The 20,392-nt window shown below is 44.8% G+C and overlaps 1 protein-coding gene across 1 annotated transcript in view; it reads left to right on the top strand.

The window, feature by feature from the left end:
* The first annotated feature begins 1,321 nt into the window (after positions 1-1,321).
* Positions 1,322-20,392, top strand: part of LOC125883246 (plexin-B2-like) — a 259,257-nt gene continuing 240,186 nt past the window's right edge. Inside the window, exon 1 of the mRNA XM_049567498.1 lies at positions 1,322-1,792. The gene's annotated coding sequence lies outside the window, so the exon portion shown is untranslated. The remainder of the gene's footprint in view (positions 1,793-20,392) is intronic.

Genomic DNA, 20,392 nt, shown 5'->3' with positions numbered 1-20,392 from the left:
TCTTGATATAGATCTGTTCAGAGGTGAGAAGATGCTGGTTTCTCACAGGGTTCAGCCTAATTTGACAGCTGAAGGACGTCAGCAGCTTGTTTTTATTCCAGACAGCAGGTGTGTATCAGCTGTACAGATGTTTCCTGCAGCTGGAGTTTGACACATATGATTGAAACCTGGAAACGAGTTGACGTTTTACTGCTGCTGGTCCCCTCGTCTCAAAGTCACTCAGTCTGTTTCCATGACATGTTAGTGCGACTTAAACCGGACTTTTAAAATACACGTAAACATGTTAGTGCGACTTAAACCGGACTTTTAAAATACACGTAAACATGTTAGTGCGACTTCAACCGGACTTTCAAAATACACGTAAACATGTTAGTGCGACTTAAACCGGACTTTCAAAACACACGTAAACATGTTAGTGCGACTTCAACCGGACTTTCAAAACACACGTAAACATGTTAGTGCGACTTCAACCGGACTTTTAAAATATACGTAAACATGTTAGTGTGACTTAAACCAGACTTTCAAAATACACGTAAACATGTTAGTGCGACTTAAACCGGACTTTCAAAACACACGTAAACATGTTAGTGCGACTTAAACCGGACTTTTAAAATATACGTAAACATGTTAGTGTGACTTAAACCGGACTTTCAAAATACACGTAAACATGTTAGTGCGACTTAAACCGGACTTTTAAAATACACGTAAACATGTTAGTGCGACTTCAACCGGACTTTCAAAACACACGTAAACATGTTAGTGTGACTTAAACCGGACTTTTAAAATATACGTAAACATGTTAGTGCGACTTAAACCGGACTTTTAAAATACACGTAAACATGTTAGTGCGACTTCAACCGGACTTTCAAAACACACGTAAACATGTTAGTGCGACTTAAACCGGACTTTTAAAATATACGTAAACATGTTAGTGTGACTTAAACCGGACTTTCAAAATACACGTAAACATGTTAGAGCAACTTAAACCGGACTTTCAAAACACACGTAAACATGTTAGTGCGACTTAAACCGGACTTTTAAAATATACGTAAACATGTTAGTGCGACTTAAACCGGACTTTTAAAACAGACGTACACCGGCCTGTGTGTGACCCATGAACTACACTGAGTTTTATAAAGCCTGACACCATCCATGTGTGCAGACTTTGAGGCGCAGCTTTTATTTTGAAAGGAAACCATATGTACTTCTGGTACACACAGCTGACTGTGTGTCACTTGACAGGTTGTGTGAACCTCCAGGCTCTGGGGGTTTGGTGTTGGGAGGAGGAGGAGGAGGAGGAGGAGGAAAAAGCCTCATCCTGATAGTCCCCAGTTTTGTTGCGTAGCGCGCCGTCAGCAGCGGAGCTCCTGCTGCACACCGGCTGCATGTGTGTGTGTGTGTGAGAGTGTGTGTCGCACCGGACACAGAAAACACTCCGCTGCCGTTATAACCTGCGTGTGTGTGTGAGAGAGTGTGTGAGAGTGTGTGAACTGCACCTGAGGACCGGAGTGTGTAGAGCCGGTTCCTGGGCGGGGAGCGCGGAGGAGCTGCTCTTTACTTGTTTGTCGGGAATATTGTTGGAGTCAAACTTCAGCTGCGGCTCCGAGTCGCTCTCTGCTCCGTGTCCGTGTCCGTGTCCGAGTCATCAGGATGTAAATGTGGGAACTTTTTACCGAAGCACCGCTGACTCACGGGACGAGTTTGATTTCTGTAACTTTTGGGACGTTTTGAGGAATAGCAGAGGAAAGAGCTGCACAGAGAGAGAGAGCGCAGAGCTGCGCGTCATCCTGAGGTAAGAGCAGATTTAATATTTAAAGGTTTGATAAGTTTCATAACCATCCTGAATGGAGCTTTAAAGGATTTTAAAGATGTGGAAGGCGCTCGTGATTTCTTATCAACGCCTCACCCCCGATACGATCCCCTCTCGCTTGGTTCGAAAACGTCACACCAAACCCCATTTAGAAAACTTCAAATTTAAGAGTTTATTGGCTGCTACCAACAGCTAAATTCACCATTTGACATGAGTTGTGATGTTTTGCAAAGAGCATTGAGGTGTTAGTAGTTCGGCACAGACAGTAACCACCAAGCGTGTGTTATGTTGGGAAAAACTTTTGGGATTGACTCAGTGCAAGCTGCAATCAATATATGGAAGCCAGTTGTGGCGTCAACGCTTGTATTCGTTGTTTAAAGAACGTCACGCCAAACCCCATTCGTAAAACTACACATTTAGTTATATATTGAGTGCTGGTAGATAGTAAAGGCACCATGTGACTCAAGTTGGGATGATTTACAAAAAGCATTGAGGTGTTGGTTATTCGGCATGCAGTGTGACCACCAAGTGGTGCGTTACGTTGAGAAAAGCTCATGGCAGTGATTTAATGCAAGTAGTGAAGCTGCAATCAATGTTGTGGAGGACAAGTGACACCAAGACCTATTTATTGCTGTTTAAAGAACGTCACGCCAAACCCCGTGCTTAATACTACACGTTTAATTATTAATTGAGTGCTGGTAAATAGTGAAGGCACCATGTGACACAAGTTGTGATGGTTTACAAAAAGCATTGAGGTGTGGGTTATTCGGCATGCAAGGTGTCCACCCAGCGGTGCGTGATGTTGAGAATAACTCCTGGCACTGATTTCATGCAAGTAGTTATAAAGCAATGCATGCTATGCAGGGCAGTTGTGGCGTCAACACCTGGAGTAGTTGTTTAAAGGACGTCACACCAAACTCCGTTTGTAAAACTACAAATTTAATTATTAATTGAGTGCTGGCAGACCGTAAACGCACCATATGACATGAGGTGTGATGTTTTACAGAAAGCATCGAGGTGTTGGTGATTCGGCATGGAGTACAGCCACTGTTCATCAGAGGGAGGCTGTGTTTCAGTACTTGTGTTTTGCATGTGAGCCGAATTGAAGGCAGGGCTGTGGTGGCTCCTCACAGGAGTTCAGACCTCCTTTTGAGGCTGTGCTCTTTGCTGAGAGGTGAGGTCATATTTAATTCCCAGATTTTTAAACGGAATCTGGCGCGGCTGTGTGTGCATGAATGTGTTGGGACTAATCAATGCACACAACATCTGGAGCCTCAGCAAGTGGGCTGATCCTGTTGAGCGGCTTCAGTAATGTATTCCAGACCGGGCTGACTTCTCCCAGTGTTTAACTCCACACACACACACACACACACACACACACACACACACACACACACACACACAGGCACACACACACACACACACCTGTGCCAAACCATTATGTCCCATTGATTCTCCTCATTAAATCCATACCAATCCCAGGGAGGATAATTGGAAGTTAGAGGGATTTTAACGCTGTGAGCTGTGAGGGAGTGTCCGTCCCTCATACTGTACAGGCTGTGTGGTGCAAACATCTGTGTGTGATGGCGGTATTGATCAGACAAGCGTCACAACAGCAGATAATAATCCTGCTTATTCAAATCTTTGTCTCCAGAGGACACCTCGACACATTAAACCTCGTCTCATGTGTGGAAAAATGAATCTTTTGAAAAGCAGTGCTGCTGCTGGCCATCTGCTCCCAAGCATTGCTGTACATGATGGGGAGGTAATTGCCCATGGTGTCAGTTAATGGATTGGAGTAGCCTCCACGCTGCACCTTGAGCTCTGGAGCCATAAAAGCATTATAGCTGCAGCAGCTCGCCTCTGTTTGGACTCAGCTCGTGTGATGTTATGACGCTCCGATCAGCCGAGCGTTCAGTTTCAAGGCTGCTTAAACACTTGGTTGTCAGCTTTAATTCACCGCAGCCACTCTGTGTGCATGACGCCTGGAAATGTTTGCTCTTTTTGCAGCATCAGGTGTGTTGATGTGCGTGGGGAATCTGTAACTTGCAGCAGACTGTGGTGTCACAGTGATGAAGATCTGTCCGACGCTCATCACTGTGGCTTGTTCAGTTAATGTTTCGAAGGCAGCAGCGCCTCTAATGTTCCCACAGACAGTGTGTTCTTCTGAATAAGCTTTTCAGTAAATCCCTTTGTAATGTGTAGCTGGCAGCGGGGCTATTTGCAGGAGAGCTGCAGCACCAACACCATCTCCTGTTTAGTGTTTTAAAGTTAGTCAGAGAGCTGCTGAGCTTCACGTCGAGGCGCCTCGGGGACACACTGCGCAGGGTTTCACATTCTCCTCTGACTCGGAAATGGAGCTCGTGGGAGTTTGTACAAATATTTCCTGGAGGCAAACTGGTTGCTTACTGGGCAGATTCAACACCACGGCCAACTTAATAATTCACAGAGAGGGAGCGACAGTGGAGGAATATCAAAAGGCAGTGGCCTGTTTTCATGCGTACATTAGCGGGGCGTTCACGTTGAGAGGTCAGCAGGTTAACAAGGTGCTCTCAGATGGACATGTCCTGACTTTGGTCGCAGAGCTGTGAGCAGCTTGATTTCGCTTTCTCTTATCTGTTTGTTTTGGAGGTGGACTTTACTCAGGAGTCAGGACACACTCAGCACCTGGGAATGTGCTCACATGTTGCCCTGGTCACACTTATGTTAGGAAGTCTCACTGGCTGAGAGGTGATCCCTCCCATGTGTACAGTCAGCAGCCGGTTAGCTTAGCTTAGCATAAAGACTGGGAACAGAGGGGACAGTTAGCCTGGCTCAGTTTACACATCACATGTTGTTTATTTAATAAAAGACGAAATGAAAAAAGATGTTTGTGAGCGTTCCAGACTCTACGCTCATGACACTGTGGTAAATAAAATAAAAAACGCTTACAGGAAGTGGAGATGGTTTTGGATTAATCAAATGTTTTGGGAAGAGTTTTGCATACACAATGTTTGGGCTGTTGTTGCACATGTTAGATGTCTGGATCAGATAACTGACCACGGACAGAGGAAGTCTCATCATGGGACGATAGCGAACTTTAATTTGCCAAGCTATCACACATGCTCAGGTTCAGACGAGGTCACAAAACAACATGAGACGTGTCCATGAATCAGAGTCTCTGATGTCGAGATTAACATGGTATCATGGATCCTCCTCTGATTCCCAGCCCTCCTTCACATGCTGATGTTTCTCTGGTTCATTAAAGGAGGAGGTTATATCACTGCTGCTACAGCTCCACCAACCTGACCTCCATAGTTTCCATCCACATGATGCGTCATGTTGCTGTGGCACGTTCAGACGCTCTGTTTGCCACAGTGCAGACGCAGGGAGAGAGGGAGGCTCTGATCCTGGGAACAGCCATCAGGAGCATTTAAAGGTGCGGACACATCAAACCGACATCAAAGAACTAGCGGCGACGAAAGCCAACTGTTGCGTCGTCTACGTCGCCTCATGTCGCCCTGTGTCAGTTGCATTTGAACACACTACACGGACTACATCCGACGGCCAAGTAGCACGTACGTTCTGCGCCTGCGTGAGAGAGAGCGGAGTGAGAGAGTGGTACATCCTGTCAGCCGAGGGGTTTCCTATCTGTGCAGCCGAGCACCGCAGCACCTCCACGGACTATTACATCCAGACGGTCCCGGTGTTTCCTCCGCAGGCTCCACTTCACTCAGCTGCCCGATAAACCCGCTGCTTCTTCCCACTTTAACCTGAATAACAAACCAGGGCTCGGTGCTCCGGTTGGATCCAAACGGAGAGCCGGGGCTAGCTCAGAGACTAGCGGAGGCTAACTGGCTGTGCTTCCCTCCGGTCATGCTGCGGCTAACGCTCCGCTAGCCGCTCCCAGCTAGCTCCGGTTTGTTATTCAGGTTAAAGTGTGAAGAAGCAGCGGGTCTGTGGGGCAGCTGAGTGAAGTGGAGCCTGAGGAGGAAGCACCGGTTAGCCCTGGTTTCACTACAGGCAGATTCACTCGCTACAGGGGCGAGGAAATAAAACCTGAACAGCCAATCAGAGTGATCTCTCTCACCGACAAGCTCTGCCGCTGATTCAACATGCTCAATCGGCCGAGAAGCCGCCGACGGTGCGGGACACACCACAAAAACTACGGCGACAGAAGTACACCGACGGCCCGACTTTGGTCGGTGGCCGACCGTCAGCTTGGTGTGTCAGGGCCTTAAGGGTTCAGGATCTTTGACATGTGGACAGGAGGAGCTGGGGATCAAACCACTGATCCTCCGACTAGTGGGCGCTCTACCTGCTCAGCCACAGCTGCCCTACGCTGCTCTGCAAACACCTGACGAAGCTGAAACTGGCTCTGAAATGAGTTGTGCAGCTCAGACTGAAGGTGAGAATAGGGTTGTCAGGAGAACCAATAACTCTGTACCAAGTCGATGCCAACATGCAAAAAATACGTCGGTACCTGTTTTTTTCTTGGTACCATAAGTACCGGATACAACTTTGCCCTCAGCGGGTTGTGTCGATTCCTGTTGGAACTGACGAGCGCAGAAGAAGAACGCCTGTTCTCCATCGTCTTTGCTAGACACAATGGCTTCTACAAGTGCTGCTGGAGCCACAGCAGCTCGGCTCGCCGAAGTCAGGCAGTAGGAGTCGTGTGTGGAGAGGGTCTCAAGTGATGCATTTGTGTAGCGCTTGCAAACGGTCGCTGTTTACTCACATTTTCATTACGGCGAGCATGTTAACAGGTTAAAGCATTCACACCTCATCCGTTCTACGCGCTGCTCGAGTCGCGCTGCAAGCTCAAAAATATAAGAGACGCCCAGTTTTTTGCGGGACTCGCGAGCGAATGGTCGCGGTATTCAACAAAAAACACGAGTTTGCATGTGTTGTGACCTCTCTTGGCCACCGTAGACATCTCGAGACCTGACAGGCACATGTTTCATGTACTTACACATTTGTAGTGCTAAATATTAATTCTCCAAGCGTTGGAATAATCACTGGCGCGCGAACCTGTCCACCCTGGGCTTTGGGTCCAAACTCACTTCTTCTTCTTTGGGGTTTATTGGAGTGTGATGCGTGACGCGTCTGTTCAGTTTTGGTGTGAATACACGTGTGCTGCTGCTACGCTCGTGGATCACTTGCGGTGTAAATGAGGCCTTAGAGTTAAAGTTAAAGTTTGAAACAGTTTTAATAAAGCAGAGAATTTAGAAACACCTGAGTTCTGTTTTTTGATTTTTATCGTGGTATCGAATGAGTATCGAGAATGGTGGAAATTCACTGGTGTTGGTATCGACTACTGAAATTCTGGCATGGTGACGAGCCCAGGTCAGAAACAGGTTCAGATGAGTCAGTGTGTCCAGCTTTACTGACAGTAACTGTAGCACTTTGGCTGCAGGAATGTTAGTGTTGTTACAGAGAAATGCTGTCAGTGAGTCAGTCAGTCAGCGTGCTGTCAGTCAGGCTCGACACAGCGACACTGTCAGAGACCAGTTGGACTGGAATGCAGGCGGCTGCTTCAGTGACTCATGAGGCTGTTTGTCTTCACAGGAAGTGGAGTTGTTGAGCTCTGCCTGAGGACGCACACTAAACTGTGAATGAAACCAACAACAGCCCGACAACACTGTGACTGCAGGGAGTCTCTGAAGGAGAATTAAACTAAGAACACGTTATGCTGACTGTGTCTGCTGAGCGTGCGACTAAACCTAGCATGTTATTTTAGTTATTAAAGTTCTTGTTTGACACGTATAAAGAATTTGGTGTGCAGTTTATAACAGAGGAAGAATTATTCAGGTCCTTTACTAACTGTAAGTAAAAATATTAACACCACCATCTCATTATACCAAAGTAAAAGCCTGCATTCAGAATTCTGATTAAAGTACAGTAAAAAGTTAACAGTCAGAGCTACAGGCTACAATGAGGCTAAAAACAGAGTTCAGATGAGGTTTTTCCAAACAACTTTTTATGTCGGGGCTTCAGGACACTTGGATCACTACGGACGAGCAGTATGGAGATATTTTGTGGTTTCAATGATGTGTTTTTGGACGTTTGAATCTGGGGCGCCGTCAGCCTCCATTAGGTGGAGTTGTGTTGCTACCTCCTCTCCCCTTGGATCTCTGCACTTTTAGCTGCACTATCCCTTTACGGTATTTTATCGTACTTTTGGGATCATAGATATTTTTGATCTCATTTAGTATTTAAGGTTCTGCCTGCGATATTTCAAATATTTCAAATATTTCAAATTAAAATATATTTTATTTGTAGTTATTAAAAATGTGATTAATGATCTCAAACGACTCACAGGATATAGGCAATATATTTTTCTAGTTAGGGTTTAGCCCTTAAAATTAAATTGCCTCACAGTTTGCTGGGTGTTGTCTTACTGTACGACGAGGAAATCAGTCTTTAGGAACGTCTGTAATAAAACTGTTTGACTGTCTGAAGGTCAAAGTTGAGCAGACTGTTGCTGCTGCTGCGTCGTAACAAACCGAAGCGTTCACTGTCTCTAACGTGTGAAACTGGAAACAACAATATTGGAGCTCAGACTGTGACAGATGGACGTCACGCTCTCACTGCGGGCCGTCTGCTGAGAGTTGGCGTCACCGTGTCGTCGAGCCGCTCCACAAAACTTGTGCAGATCTGTCTGATTCAGATTCAAATCACCTTCTCTGTGGTGTTGTCTCCATACAGCTCTCACACATCCTGGCTGCTCTCCTCTTGTTAAAGCGCTGTGTAGCTGCACGCACTCGGCAGTGTGTCGTGTCTCTGTTGGATCTGTGCGGCTCTGTCCAAACACCAAAATAAGAATCTTCACTCTGCTGGAAAAGAAAACATCTCTTAACCTCAGAGCCTGAAATTAAATTCAGACTTGGCAGAGACACAAGAGGAGAAAAGGAGAGAGGGAGAAAGCTCCTGAATGGTTTGTGCATGTCGGAGTGATTAAAGACAGGAAGAGACGCTGCTGCTCAGAGTGCAGAGGTCAGAGGTCGCAGAGGCAGAGAGACCATCACTCACTTTCTGTTGATGTGATTTCAAACGACCCCGAGTGTGTTGTTTTCTGTTTTATTGTTCTTGGCAGGAGACGGTATTTTCCACTTGTTGACATGTTTGTGTCTCACACACACACACACACACACACACACACACACACACACACACACACACACACACACACAGATAAACATTCCTGACGTTCTGTCACAGAGGCAGCTTGTGTTCGTCAGCTGTCTAACATCTACTTTTGCTTCTGTGTGCTCGACACCAACATGTGTTACCTGTCTGCCACCTCGACCAATCACAGGGTGAGGTGACATTCCAGTCCTCGGGGAGCTCTTCTCTGATTGGCTGGGTAAAGCTGTGAGTTGTGTGTGTAAACATCAGAGCAGGAAGTCACCCTGCTGAATGACTCGGTAAAAATGTTGGTGTGTGGCGCTGCTGGCTGACCTCTAATGACCTCTGATGACCTCTGATGACCTCACACTCCGTCCTGCCTGAAATTAATATTCACACTGTAAAAAATGTCCATCTTGAGAAAAATAAAAAACAAAACCACACATTTAATCATTAAAAATGATCATAACAATTCAAATAATAATCAACAGGGGAAGATTATGTTTCCTGTTGATTCCTGTGAGTCAGGGATCAGGGCTGCAATGACATCATTTTATCTGCCAATTATCTCCTTGATTTATTGATTATATCTTCTGTAAAATATTGCAGAACAGTGGTGGGTAGAAAAATCTCTACTTACTGTATGTAAAAGTAAATTACTGCCATAAAACTGACTCAAGTAAAAGTGTAAAAGTACCTGGTTATTAAACGACTCAAGGTACGAGTTGCTTTACATTTTAATATTTTTAGTTTCTGCAAAATAATGACAAAAAAGCAGTTTTTGGTGAATTTATCCTGGCTTCATATGAGCAGAGGAAATCTCTGCTAGCTGCTAGGCTAATTTATACAATGTAAAATGCCATAGGCTTGTGCTAATAATGTTAGCATGTTGTATTTGTGGGGAAAATGTGTCCAGATAAAGACAAGTGTTTGTCAGGTGAACTTTATTTAAAAAGTGTTAAAGAAACCTCGATTCAGTCTGTTAACAAAGTGTGAAACTTTATTTAAAACACGCTGCTGTCATCACGCGGCGCCTCTTAAAGGGATCTTCCACCACGTTCTGGTTGATTCCTTCGCCACCTTTGATCTGTGCTCGTTGCTTTGTGTTGTTCTCCTCACACTTCCTCTACTTTTTAACGAGGCCGCTCACTCGTACAGACTGCTGCTAATAAACAGCTGCATCGTCGTCGTCGTCGTCTTTGCTTCTCTTCATCATCTGAAGGTTTTTTCTCTCCGCTCATCCAGAAACATCAGAAGCGTCACTTTTTGTGACTTTTTCACAGACGCAGGTGTGTGAGTGTGTGTAGGTGTTACAGCAGCTGTCGTTATTGTACAGTGTTACACTTGTAAAACAGACGTTTGCTCAGGTGAAGAAGAGGTCGATTTGTACTTTAACAGCAGCGTGTGTGTGTTCGTATCTGTAACAGAGTGATTCCTTCATGTTGTAAAGACTTTTTGTTTCATGTCCTCTCAAAGTTTTTGAGCTTTGTCCAGAAACAGCAGCAGTGTCAGCTGCAGACAGGTGTGACAACACGTCAGGACAGTTTGGTTTCATTAATCAATCACAGAAAACTGGACTCAGTGATCAGCTCTGTGACCCTGCGGTGCATTTTAACCCCTGAGAGGATGAAACCAGCTGTTTTTAAAGTGTGTGTTGTCGTCTTGTGTGTGTGTGGCAGCTGATAGGTGTGAATGCAGACGAGCTTTGCTGCGTGTCATGTTGGTCCAGCTGTTGACATGTCGCTCTCATTTAGCTGCTGTTCATCAGGGAGGTTATCCTGCTCGTTCTCTGTGGGCGGAGCTTTGGAATCGTTGACTGCTTCCTAATGACCCGTCAGTGTGAGGGAACCAGAGTATTCACGCGTTGCCGGGATATTTGCACACGACAAAGCAGCTGATTTCCTGAGCGATGTTTGTTTCTCGTCTCTGTCGCTCTTTAAAGTTTGATTCAGTTTGAAGTTGTTGAATTGAAGCAGAAAACAGTCGTGTTTTTGTTTCCTAAAGGAATCGGTTTGTTGTCTGCAGGATATTTGCATAAATCGCTGAAACTTTTTGGTCAGTTCACAGTGAGCGGCGTCCTGTTGTGTCTCCAGTGTCGGAGCTTGTGTGTGTGTGTGTGACGGGAGGTTTTCTTCCCAGTTGTGCATGAACACATCAGTCTGGCGTTTTTATTTGCTCCAAACGTCCTAATGTGACTTTCAAAAGAGAGGAATACCAAAAAAGTAAAATCTGAATTTTATTACTCGTGTTTCTCAAACTGTGTCCGACCCCTGCTGCTCTTCATACCAGTGATGCCAGTTTGTGGACGGGTGTGAGCTAATCTAATGAGCTGCTGAGGCGAGCATGTTTTCAGTTCTGTTAAACTGAACTCTACTACTGGCCTGCTTTCTTTTAAAATACGTTTCCAGTCACAGTGAAGTGGAGCATCTAACTGGCCTACTGTCCTTGTCCCAGTGTACAAGCACGGGAGGGGAATCCATTTATTGAGCCAAGTATGTGCGACTCCTCTACGATAGGTGGAGATATGCCCCCTTTCAGCTTGTTAGTATTGGACCTTTTTCCTGTTGACCTATTACGTCACAGACCAAACAATGGACAAACAAGTTAGCTACGGTTAGCTAGCAGCTAACTGCTACCATGGTGGACAACTTTACAGCTCTGTACATTTGGTCCGTCCAAAAAGTCACGGCTCTGGATGTAGATTTCTCCATGTTGTTACCGGCTTCTTCTTCTCTTACACATTTAATGCTATTGGACTTCTGGGTCAAAGCCCGGGGCGGAAACTGTGGAGCATGCTCAGAGCGCCTCGGCCAGTTTGGGTCTGATTGACTGTATACATGCAGGAGTCACATGATCTGGGTGTGTTAGTCTGCTTAGCTGGTACCATGGTGGGCAACTTTACAGCTCTGTACATTTAGTCCTCAAATTTGGCACAAACGTCCACCTGGACTCAGAGATGAACTGATTAGAATTTTGTAGTCAAAGGTCAGTGTGACCTCACAAAATATGCTTTTGGCCATAACTGAAGAATTTGTTTGCTAACGTTGACAAAGAGAATTTCTTCAATTTGGCGCAAACATCCACTTTGACCTTGGAATAAACTGATTAGAATTTTGTAGTGAAAGGTCAAGGGTCAATGTGACCTTGCATCCTTCTCATTCTCGTAAACTCGATATTTCAAGAACACCTTAAGTGAATTTCTTTAAATTTGGCACAAACGTCCACTTGGACTGAAGAATAAAGTGATTAGAATTTTGTAGTCAAAGGTCAAGGGTCAATGTGACCTTGCATCCATCTCATTCTCGTAAACACGGTATTTCAAGAACACCTTAAGTGAATTTCTTTAAATTTGGCACAAATGTCGACTTGGACTGAAGAATAAACTGATTACGATTTTGTGGTCAAAGGTCACTGTGACCTCACAAACATTCACTCACTAACTGGTACCGTGGTAGACAACTTTATAGCTCTGTACATTTCGTCCTCAAATTTGGCACAAACGTCCACTTGGACTCAGCAATGAACTGATTACAATTTTATGGTCAAAGGTCAGTGTGACCTCACAAAACATGTTTTTCTCCATAACTGAAGAATTCATTCACTAATTCTGACCAAACTTGACACAAATGTCTGACAGGATAAAATAATGAAGGTCAAAAGGTCAAAGGTCAGCTTGACTGTGACATCATTATGTTGTAACGTCATATCTCAGGAACAGAAGCGGAGACATTTGGTCAGATACTGAACTGGTGACTCTAATCTTGAAACTCAGACCAATAAAAATGCTTGTTTGATATAAAGGACAAGGACGGAGCAGCATTTTAACTTGACCCGCTGACTTCCCTACAAGCTGATTGGCTGTTGAAACAGGTGACATGCTTTAAAACCAGCCGCCGGCCATTTGACGTCATAACGGCTTGAGTCGAGCTCAGACCGGCCAGTTCACACCGCTGACACTTTTCTCTGCAACGTTCTAAAACAAATTCATCTTGTTGCTAGTCTTTGAGTTTACAAGATGTAAAACCTTATTCGTCCCATTTTTACCTGACGTCTCAAATGTCCCGACTTCACCGTATTGTTTTGAGGTTGTTTGCTGCTGAAATATTTTTGGGAGGACGGTCTCCTCGAGAGAGACGATAAAGCGCTGTCTGTAAATTCAGTGATCGTGAAGATTAAATGAGGCTTGTTATCGAGTGATCAGTCTGCCGTCGCCACATCTGAATGTTCAGGAGGGAAATTCTAACGTTAACGGGAAATATAAATGGAAATGTTCGCCACGATGAGCTTTTCCTGTTACAGAAACATTGAAATGGTTCCACATTACAAAGCAGGGAGGCATCACATCAACGCCGACCACATTGTCTCGCTGATGGAACAATTTGTAAGTCCGTTCTGTCAGCATCACGCTCTCGCTGAACTCCCCAGAGCGTCATGTCTGCAGGCCTCTGAACCACCAGGCGTCATTTATTTTACCCACGATGCTCTTTAACTTCACCATCACGCCCGCTGGTGCGCACACACTCCTGTCTCTGTGTCTCTGTGTCTCACGCACCAGTTTATGATGATGGATATTTCTGTGCTGAAGAAGAGCGCGGGGCCATTTAGCAGTGCCTCTGTCTCTGTCTGTTAATTCAGGGTCACGTCAGTCAGTCGTGTTTCGGGGACGTGAGGCGTCGCTCTCCAAAAACACAGAGTAATCATTACAGGAATAAAAGGCCAGCGCCGCTCTGCCTGGTAAAGAATAGAAAACATGAAAAGAGATGTAAAGACAAAACGGAGTGGAGGAGGAGGAGGAGAGCTCCACTCACCCTCCATCTAATGATTCCAGCCTGCTTTTTCTGTTTCCATTTAATTTCATACAAAGCTTTAATTACTCCCCATTCTCGCTGCTTAAGTCTATTGTGTGGGCTTCTGACTGAGGAGACTGAAGGCTCATTATACAGCAGAGGGACGGATGCACTTCACACTTTCTCTTTTCTTTAAGTGAGAGGTGAACGAGGTTTCTGATGTTAAAGGACCCGACCAGAGTTGTCACATGTTCAAAGCTTCTGTTGGCTCCACTCAGTCGCTCCCACAGCCGTGTTTCATCTGCTCTAATGCTGTACTGGGAATTATGATTTCACTTTATTCTGTAATCTTCATGGTGAAGACGTTCCTTCTGTGCTGGCACATATGTCCCACCTTAGAGTAGTTCTGATTGGACTGTTTGTGCACATCATAATCCTGACCAAAAATCTGTAGCTAGGAGAGGTTTGTCGACTTTACTGTGAACCTGTGAGATAACGCTGAAATTCATCCACTGCATCGCTGCCTTAAGGTGCTGACACACCAAACCGACATCAAAGAACTAGCGGCGACGAAAGCCAACTGTTGCGTCGCCTCATGTCGCCTCACGTCGCCCTGTGTCAGTTGCATTTCAACACACTACACGGACTACATCCGACGGCCAAGTAGCACGTACGTTCTGCGCCTGCGTGAGAGAGAGCGGAGTGAGAGAGTGGTACATCCTGTCAGCCGAGGGGTTTCCTATCTGTGCAGCCGAGCACCGCAGCACCTCCACGGACTATTACATCCAGACGGTCCCGGTGTTTCCTCCGCAGGCTCCACTTCACTCAGCTGCCCGATAAACCCGCTGCTTCTTCCCACTTTAACCTGAATAACAAACCAGGGCTCGGTGCTCCGGTTGGATCCAAACGGAGAGCCGGGGCTAGCTCAGAGACTAGCGGAGGCTAACTGGCTGTGCTTCCCTCCGGTCATGCTGCGGCTAACGCTCCGCTAGCCGCTCCCAGCTAGCTCCGGTTTTGCTCAATCAGCCAGTAGCCGCCGCCGCCGAAGTGCCAACAGTGCGAGACACACTGCAAAACTAGGCCGACAGACGCTCGCCAACGGCTGACTGTCGGCTTGGTGTGTCAGGGACTTTACGCATGGGCCACACTGCCTGCGTCAGCAGCGTGTGAGAGCTGCCTCTCGTTCACACAGACAGTGTTGCTGCTCTGACTTATGTATTTCCACAATTAAAGCTGGTATTCAACTCCGTGATCGAGCCGTGCAGCCACTGCATCATCAACTACATGGTCATGCAAATATTTCTCAATAAAAAACGCAATAAATGAGAATGAAGCTTTTTGCTCGCTGTTGTTGCCTCGTGTTTCTGCGCTCTAGGTGCCTTGTGCTTTTGCCGGAGTGCTCTGAACTCCTCGAGCTGGAAAAACTTCAACTCAGAGCTGAAAGTGCCCCACGTCATCTCTGCTTTTTTTTTTCCCATCATCCAATCAGGTGAGAAGCTCCTGGACCAACCGGTGGTACTCCCCATGATCCAGCCTCTTTTTTAGGGTCTCATGTACCCACACAGATCAGGGCCTGTGTGACACTGATGTCATTCTAACAGGATATTTCCCCTCGGTAACAGACGTGCTGCTCCGTTTGCAAGCAGTGGTGCTGATGTGTCTTGTGTCAGATACATGACATTCCTGGAATTCAGGATCGTGTTGTGTAGAAAAGATGTTTGAGCTTCATGCTGGTGTTGAGATTTTTCATTTAATTTTTTTTGTCATCTTCTGTCCTGAAATGAAGCCACTCTTTGGACCATCTCTGTCTCTCCACCGTGACTCCTTCCTGTTGCAGGTGTCAGCGGTGTAGATCCATGAGTCTGATGTCACTGTTTTGAAACTGACAGAAAAACATGGCAGCACTGATAAAAGTAACCGAGGAGCTCAGAGGTGTTTGATTCTGATGGATCGGACCGTTTGGTTTCTTGATCTCCACAAATTAAGTGACGTTAATGAAAACCAGTGTGTTCGATCATGATGCATCAACCATGTTGAGCAAGTCTCAAGTGTACTGAGATAAACTGAACCAGTTGCAGGAGATGAGAAACAAGTTGTCAGCACAGAGGATTTACTGATTTAAGACCATGAAACATTTCCAAGGTTGTTCATCTTAAAACAAGTGTGAAATGTGGGTTTCTTATGTAAAATCAGCAGCAGTGTGAAGCTCACTAAGCCACAACACAGTCCCTGCATGTAATATAACAAGCTACACCCCCACCCCACCCCCCACCGTCAGCTTCCAGCCAGAGGAAGCAAACGCTTTGTGTATCAAATCATTATAAGGAGAGTTGCTGCTGTGTGTGTTGCTGTTGCATCAGTGCAGACTTTGTTCAGGCTCAGATAAAAGAAGAGTAATAAGATACAAGCTCATTTATCAATGAACACGTCCAGCCCTCTGTAATAAACCTGCTGCTGCTGCTGCTGCTGCTGCTGCTGGATGACGGGAGATGGACCCAATACAGTCGAGCAGCTGGATGAAGATGAAAATGTTTTTGACTGAGTAAAAATTCAACAGGAAAATGAATGATTATTTTCTCCTGTTTCAGTTCCTTAAATGTGAAAATCTGCAGCTTTCATCTCTTTGAAACGGCAAAATACTCCCAAAACAAAACTGAAAAATCCACTGTGATCTGAAATAAATCAAGTCGCTTTTTGTTGCATAATTTATAACAGAAACAACAGTTGAAGATTGGTCGACCAGAAGGGTCATTAGTCTGCAAGATTTCATCGGTCGCTTAGTCGCAGAAAAAACAAACAAAAAAAGTGAAACTCTATCAGGAGCTGCGCCTTGTCAACATAAATCCAAACCTATATGACTGGAGCATGTGTGACTTTACTTTGAAAGGACAGACACAGGAAGTGTCCACGCTCAGCAGTCAGACAGGAGTCAGGTTAATCTCCAGGGCTGGTACCTGCGGTTATTCCACAGGCTAGTTAATAACATGTCGGGCAGGAAATCCAAAGTGTGGGATCATTTTGAGAAGGTGAAGGACGAACCCAAGGTGATATGTAAACTCATCTTCATTGGTCGACTACAAACATGACGTATCATGTGAAACATGGAAGTAGCTACATGCCCATTAGCCCACAGCGTCATTAACAGGCGGCTCGCTCAGTGTGTGACGTGCACTTGGAGATAAAATATAGGCCTATATTAATGAAGGTTCATTAGTACGGTTTGTATTTCTCTGTAATGTAGCACAGTGTTAACAATGTTACTGATACTATTCTTTCTTTTCTTTTAACATGATCTGAGATCTGATCTCTGTCAGGAGACGCTCCACGTTTTGGGTCGCTGTCACTTTGAGGTCATCTCAGGCTGATTTAGAGTTTATCTGATGGTAATCTGTGTGTGTGTGTGTGTGTGTGTGTTTGTCCATTAGCAACAGAGCATGTGTGTGTGTGATCTGTGTCCGAAGGTTGTGTTTGCAGTAGAAGCAGCAGCAGCAGGTGTGTTTGTTCAGACAGGTGAAGCAGATAAAGGTTTGGAGACGCCCACGCTTCACTTTGAACTCAGCTGTGTTTTCTTTCAACATGGAGACATCTTTAAACTTTACTCGAATTAATCCGTGATTTATTTTGAAAATCTTCCATTTGGTTAACTTCCTTTGTGTTTCTATTGAGTTGAATGTGTTTAAATTTTTCCTCTAAAGTCTCTGCGACCTCGTCACATGTCCACGTTTGGTCATGGACTTTCCACGTCCACATATGACGTCCAAGGTACCCTGGGTGTGTTGGTTGTTGACGTTCTGGGACACCGTGTCAACTTCAGCCTGTTACATGCATTGTCTGTTTTCAAAATACACTTCTGTTTTCACAGGAAATGTACAGTTTGATACAGTCTCTTTCAAAATAAAAGCACCATGTCGGTACAACACCTCAAATTTATGTTTGATTCCTTCAACAACACACACACGTGGTTGGGTTTAGGAAACAAGAACAGGGTTTGGATTTACAGTGTTACAGGAAGTGAACATCAGCCTGCTGGGTGAAAGTTGGTGGTTGTTGGACCCTCCCATCTGACCTACTCAGACTTCTACAGCCTTAAATTTCATTCTTGTCTGGCTGTGTTTCCCCCTGACGCTGCCGAGTGCCGTTAAACAATAATGGTGACTGGCTGTGTATCATGCCGACATTAAAGGACGGTTGTTTTTATCCGTGTCTGACGCCTGAAGTCAGTAACCATGTTTCCATCAGCTTGTTTAGATGCGCATCCAGAAGTATCGCATCGGAAAATTATGATGGAAACGCCAAAATTCAAATTAAAATCCCCTGATTCACACAAACTAAAATACGCTCGCTTTAGCCGGGTTTTGTTTCATGCATTTACAAGCTGGTTGCCAACCGCCAGAAAACGTAGAAGAAGAAGAATGAGACTTGTTTTGTTTCCGGTTCTGTGGAAAACTCGCGCAAGTTCGTAGTTTTCACCAAAGTCCGTACATTTAATGGAAACACACAGGATTTGTATTTCTTTTAATTTCCCAATGATTCAAATCACTTTTGGATGGAAACATAGCTACTGACTGAGCGCTGGTATTCAGCGACTTCATCTTTTATTTGAACCCAAACTAAGATCTTTGTCCTAAAACTTCAGGACTATCTGACTTAAAGTCCTGAAGACAAACTTCTCCAGACAGACATGAAACAACAAGATAATTAAACATAAGTATCAAATTCAGCAGAGTAATAATTGTTGAGGTTCACAGACTAAACTATTGTTTTTTGCTAGTTACACATTATTTGCTTAAGCATGTTTACAATGCAGAAATTAACCTAGCGGCTAGTGGACTTTTCTTCGACTCAGAGCTTAACATATTACATGTAATGACTCTCAGTTGAAGTCACTGCATCTCCGGGCAAAAACAGTACGTTACGGTTGAATTTTGTGTTGCACACAAATCCCGTGACACATCGTATACCCTGGAGAAATTACAGGAAGGTGTGAGGGTATGAACAATTAGCTACTGCCCAAGCCTCATAATAACCTAGAGACAACTGTCATTATAAACTGGAGAGAGGTGAAAGAAGTGAGCACTTAGGAGGCAACGATTATTTAATGAACTTTGCTCTTGAGTTGCATCATGGGAAATGTAGGATCCGTGTTTTCAGTGTTTCAACCTTTCCTTTTTTAAATCTCTCCTGTGAGTTCCCCAACTTTATTAAAAGTGCAGAACTAAATTTCTGACACATCCTTTTAAAACAACACACTGAAATGATTTGTTTCTCCTGTTTCAGGATTTATTTTTCCACTACAAGTGTCATCAGACATGACAGTACAAAACACATTTTACATCAGTTGCAGACCAAGTGTCAACCTCCAACTCTGCAGTTCCTCTAATGTCCACTAGAGGCTGGCTCCAAGAGCGAGTCAGTCCCCACAGACCTCCATGTTAACATGTAGAAATAAACATGTTTACAGCCTGTTTCCAAATTTCATGACAACTGTGCGGGGCTAAATTTATATATAACTTACCTCCAAGATGGCGACGGCCAAAATGCCAAACTCACGCCACAGTAGCTACGTCCAGTATTTCACACAGTTTACATCTACAGCTGATTCTTTAAGTAATTATCTTAGGAAATATTTTAAGTGTTTGAATTGTGGTTTTCTGGTATTTTATAGACCAAACAATTAATCATTGAAGTAATTGGTAGATGACCTGAAAGCTGCAGCTCCGTCAGAAATGTGTGTTTTCCATATAAAACCTGTGTGTTTGATGCAACAGGTCCTATTTGGGACGGTGCAGTCATCCTGTCGGTATGTGAGCTCTCTCAGTTTTCATTCCCTCCGTGGGGATTTCTGAGCTGATGAAAGTCTGGAGCAGGGATGTGATCTTTGGCCCTGGGAGTTTCCAGTGTTTTATGATGGTCTGTGTTGGTGGTCAGTGGCTGTGAGGTGGAGGGAAGGTGACGAAGGACTGAGAGAGACAGAAACTGAAGGCAGCGTTCTTATTTTAGACAGAACAAAGACAAATAGAGCAAGACTGAGTCAGAGGTAGAAACACCACTGATAACTGCTCTTATAGTGTGTGTGTGTGTGTGTGTGTGTGTGTGTGTGTGGGCTCATTAAGACAGCAGGTCGTCTACTAAAGGCTTCTCTCACAGAGCAGTTTGTCAGGAGGAAACAGGAACAGCATCTCACACCTTTGGACACAGCTAGTCAGAAGAAACAAGACCATGTAACTTGAGTTTGTTCGTTCTTTATCTTGGAAACAGTTGTTGTAACTCGCGCTCTATTTAAAATCTGTTTCTGGAGCTTTCGGCAGCGTCTCACTGTCTTCCTCTGCAGGCGGAGTTTAATCAGAACGACTTTTATTCTGCAAAATAAATGTGGTGCTATGATGTTGTGACGGCCATTTTCTGTCATGTTCTCCATTAAAGGAGCAGTTCACCCCAAAACAGTATAAAGTGTATGTGGTGTTTAACTTGCCACAGTAGTTTCCCGCCTTCTTCTTTCTTTCTTTTAGCACAAACATTTAATCGGATGCCGCAGTAACAAACTGAAAGTGTGTTTCATACAGCAGCAGCAGAGGAAGGAGAGCTGAACGACAAGACGACGGCACAAGATTTGGTATCAAAGCGAAAAAGCAAAAAGCGCCTGTTTGTCAGTAACTTGGATTGTAACTCAGTGCTAATAGGGAACCTG

Source organism: Epinephelus fuscoguttatus, linkage group LG22 (genome assembly GCF_011397635.1).
Source record: "Epinephelus fuscoguttatus linkage group LG22, E.fuscoguttatus.final_Chr_v1".
NCBI classification, from domain to species: Eukaryota; Metazoa; Chordata; class Actinopteri; order Perciformes; family Serranidae; genus Epinephelus; species Epinephelus fuscoguttatus.
This window is presented reverse-complemented; position numbering and strand designations above follow the sequence as displayed.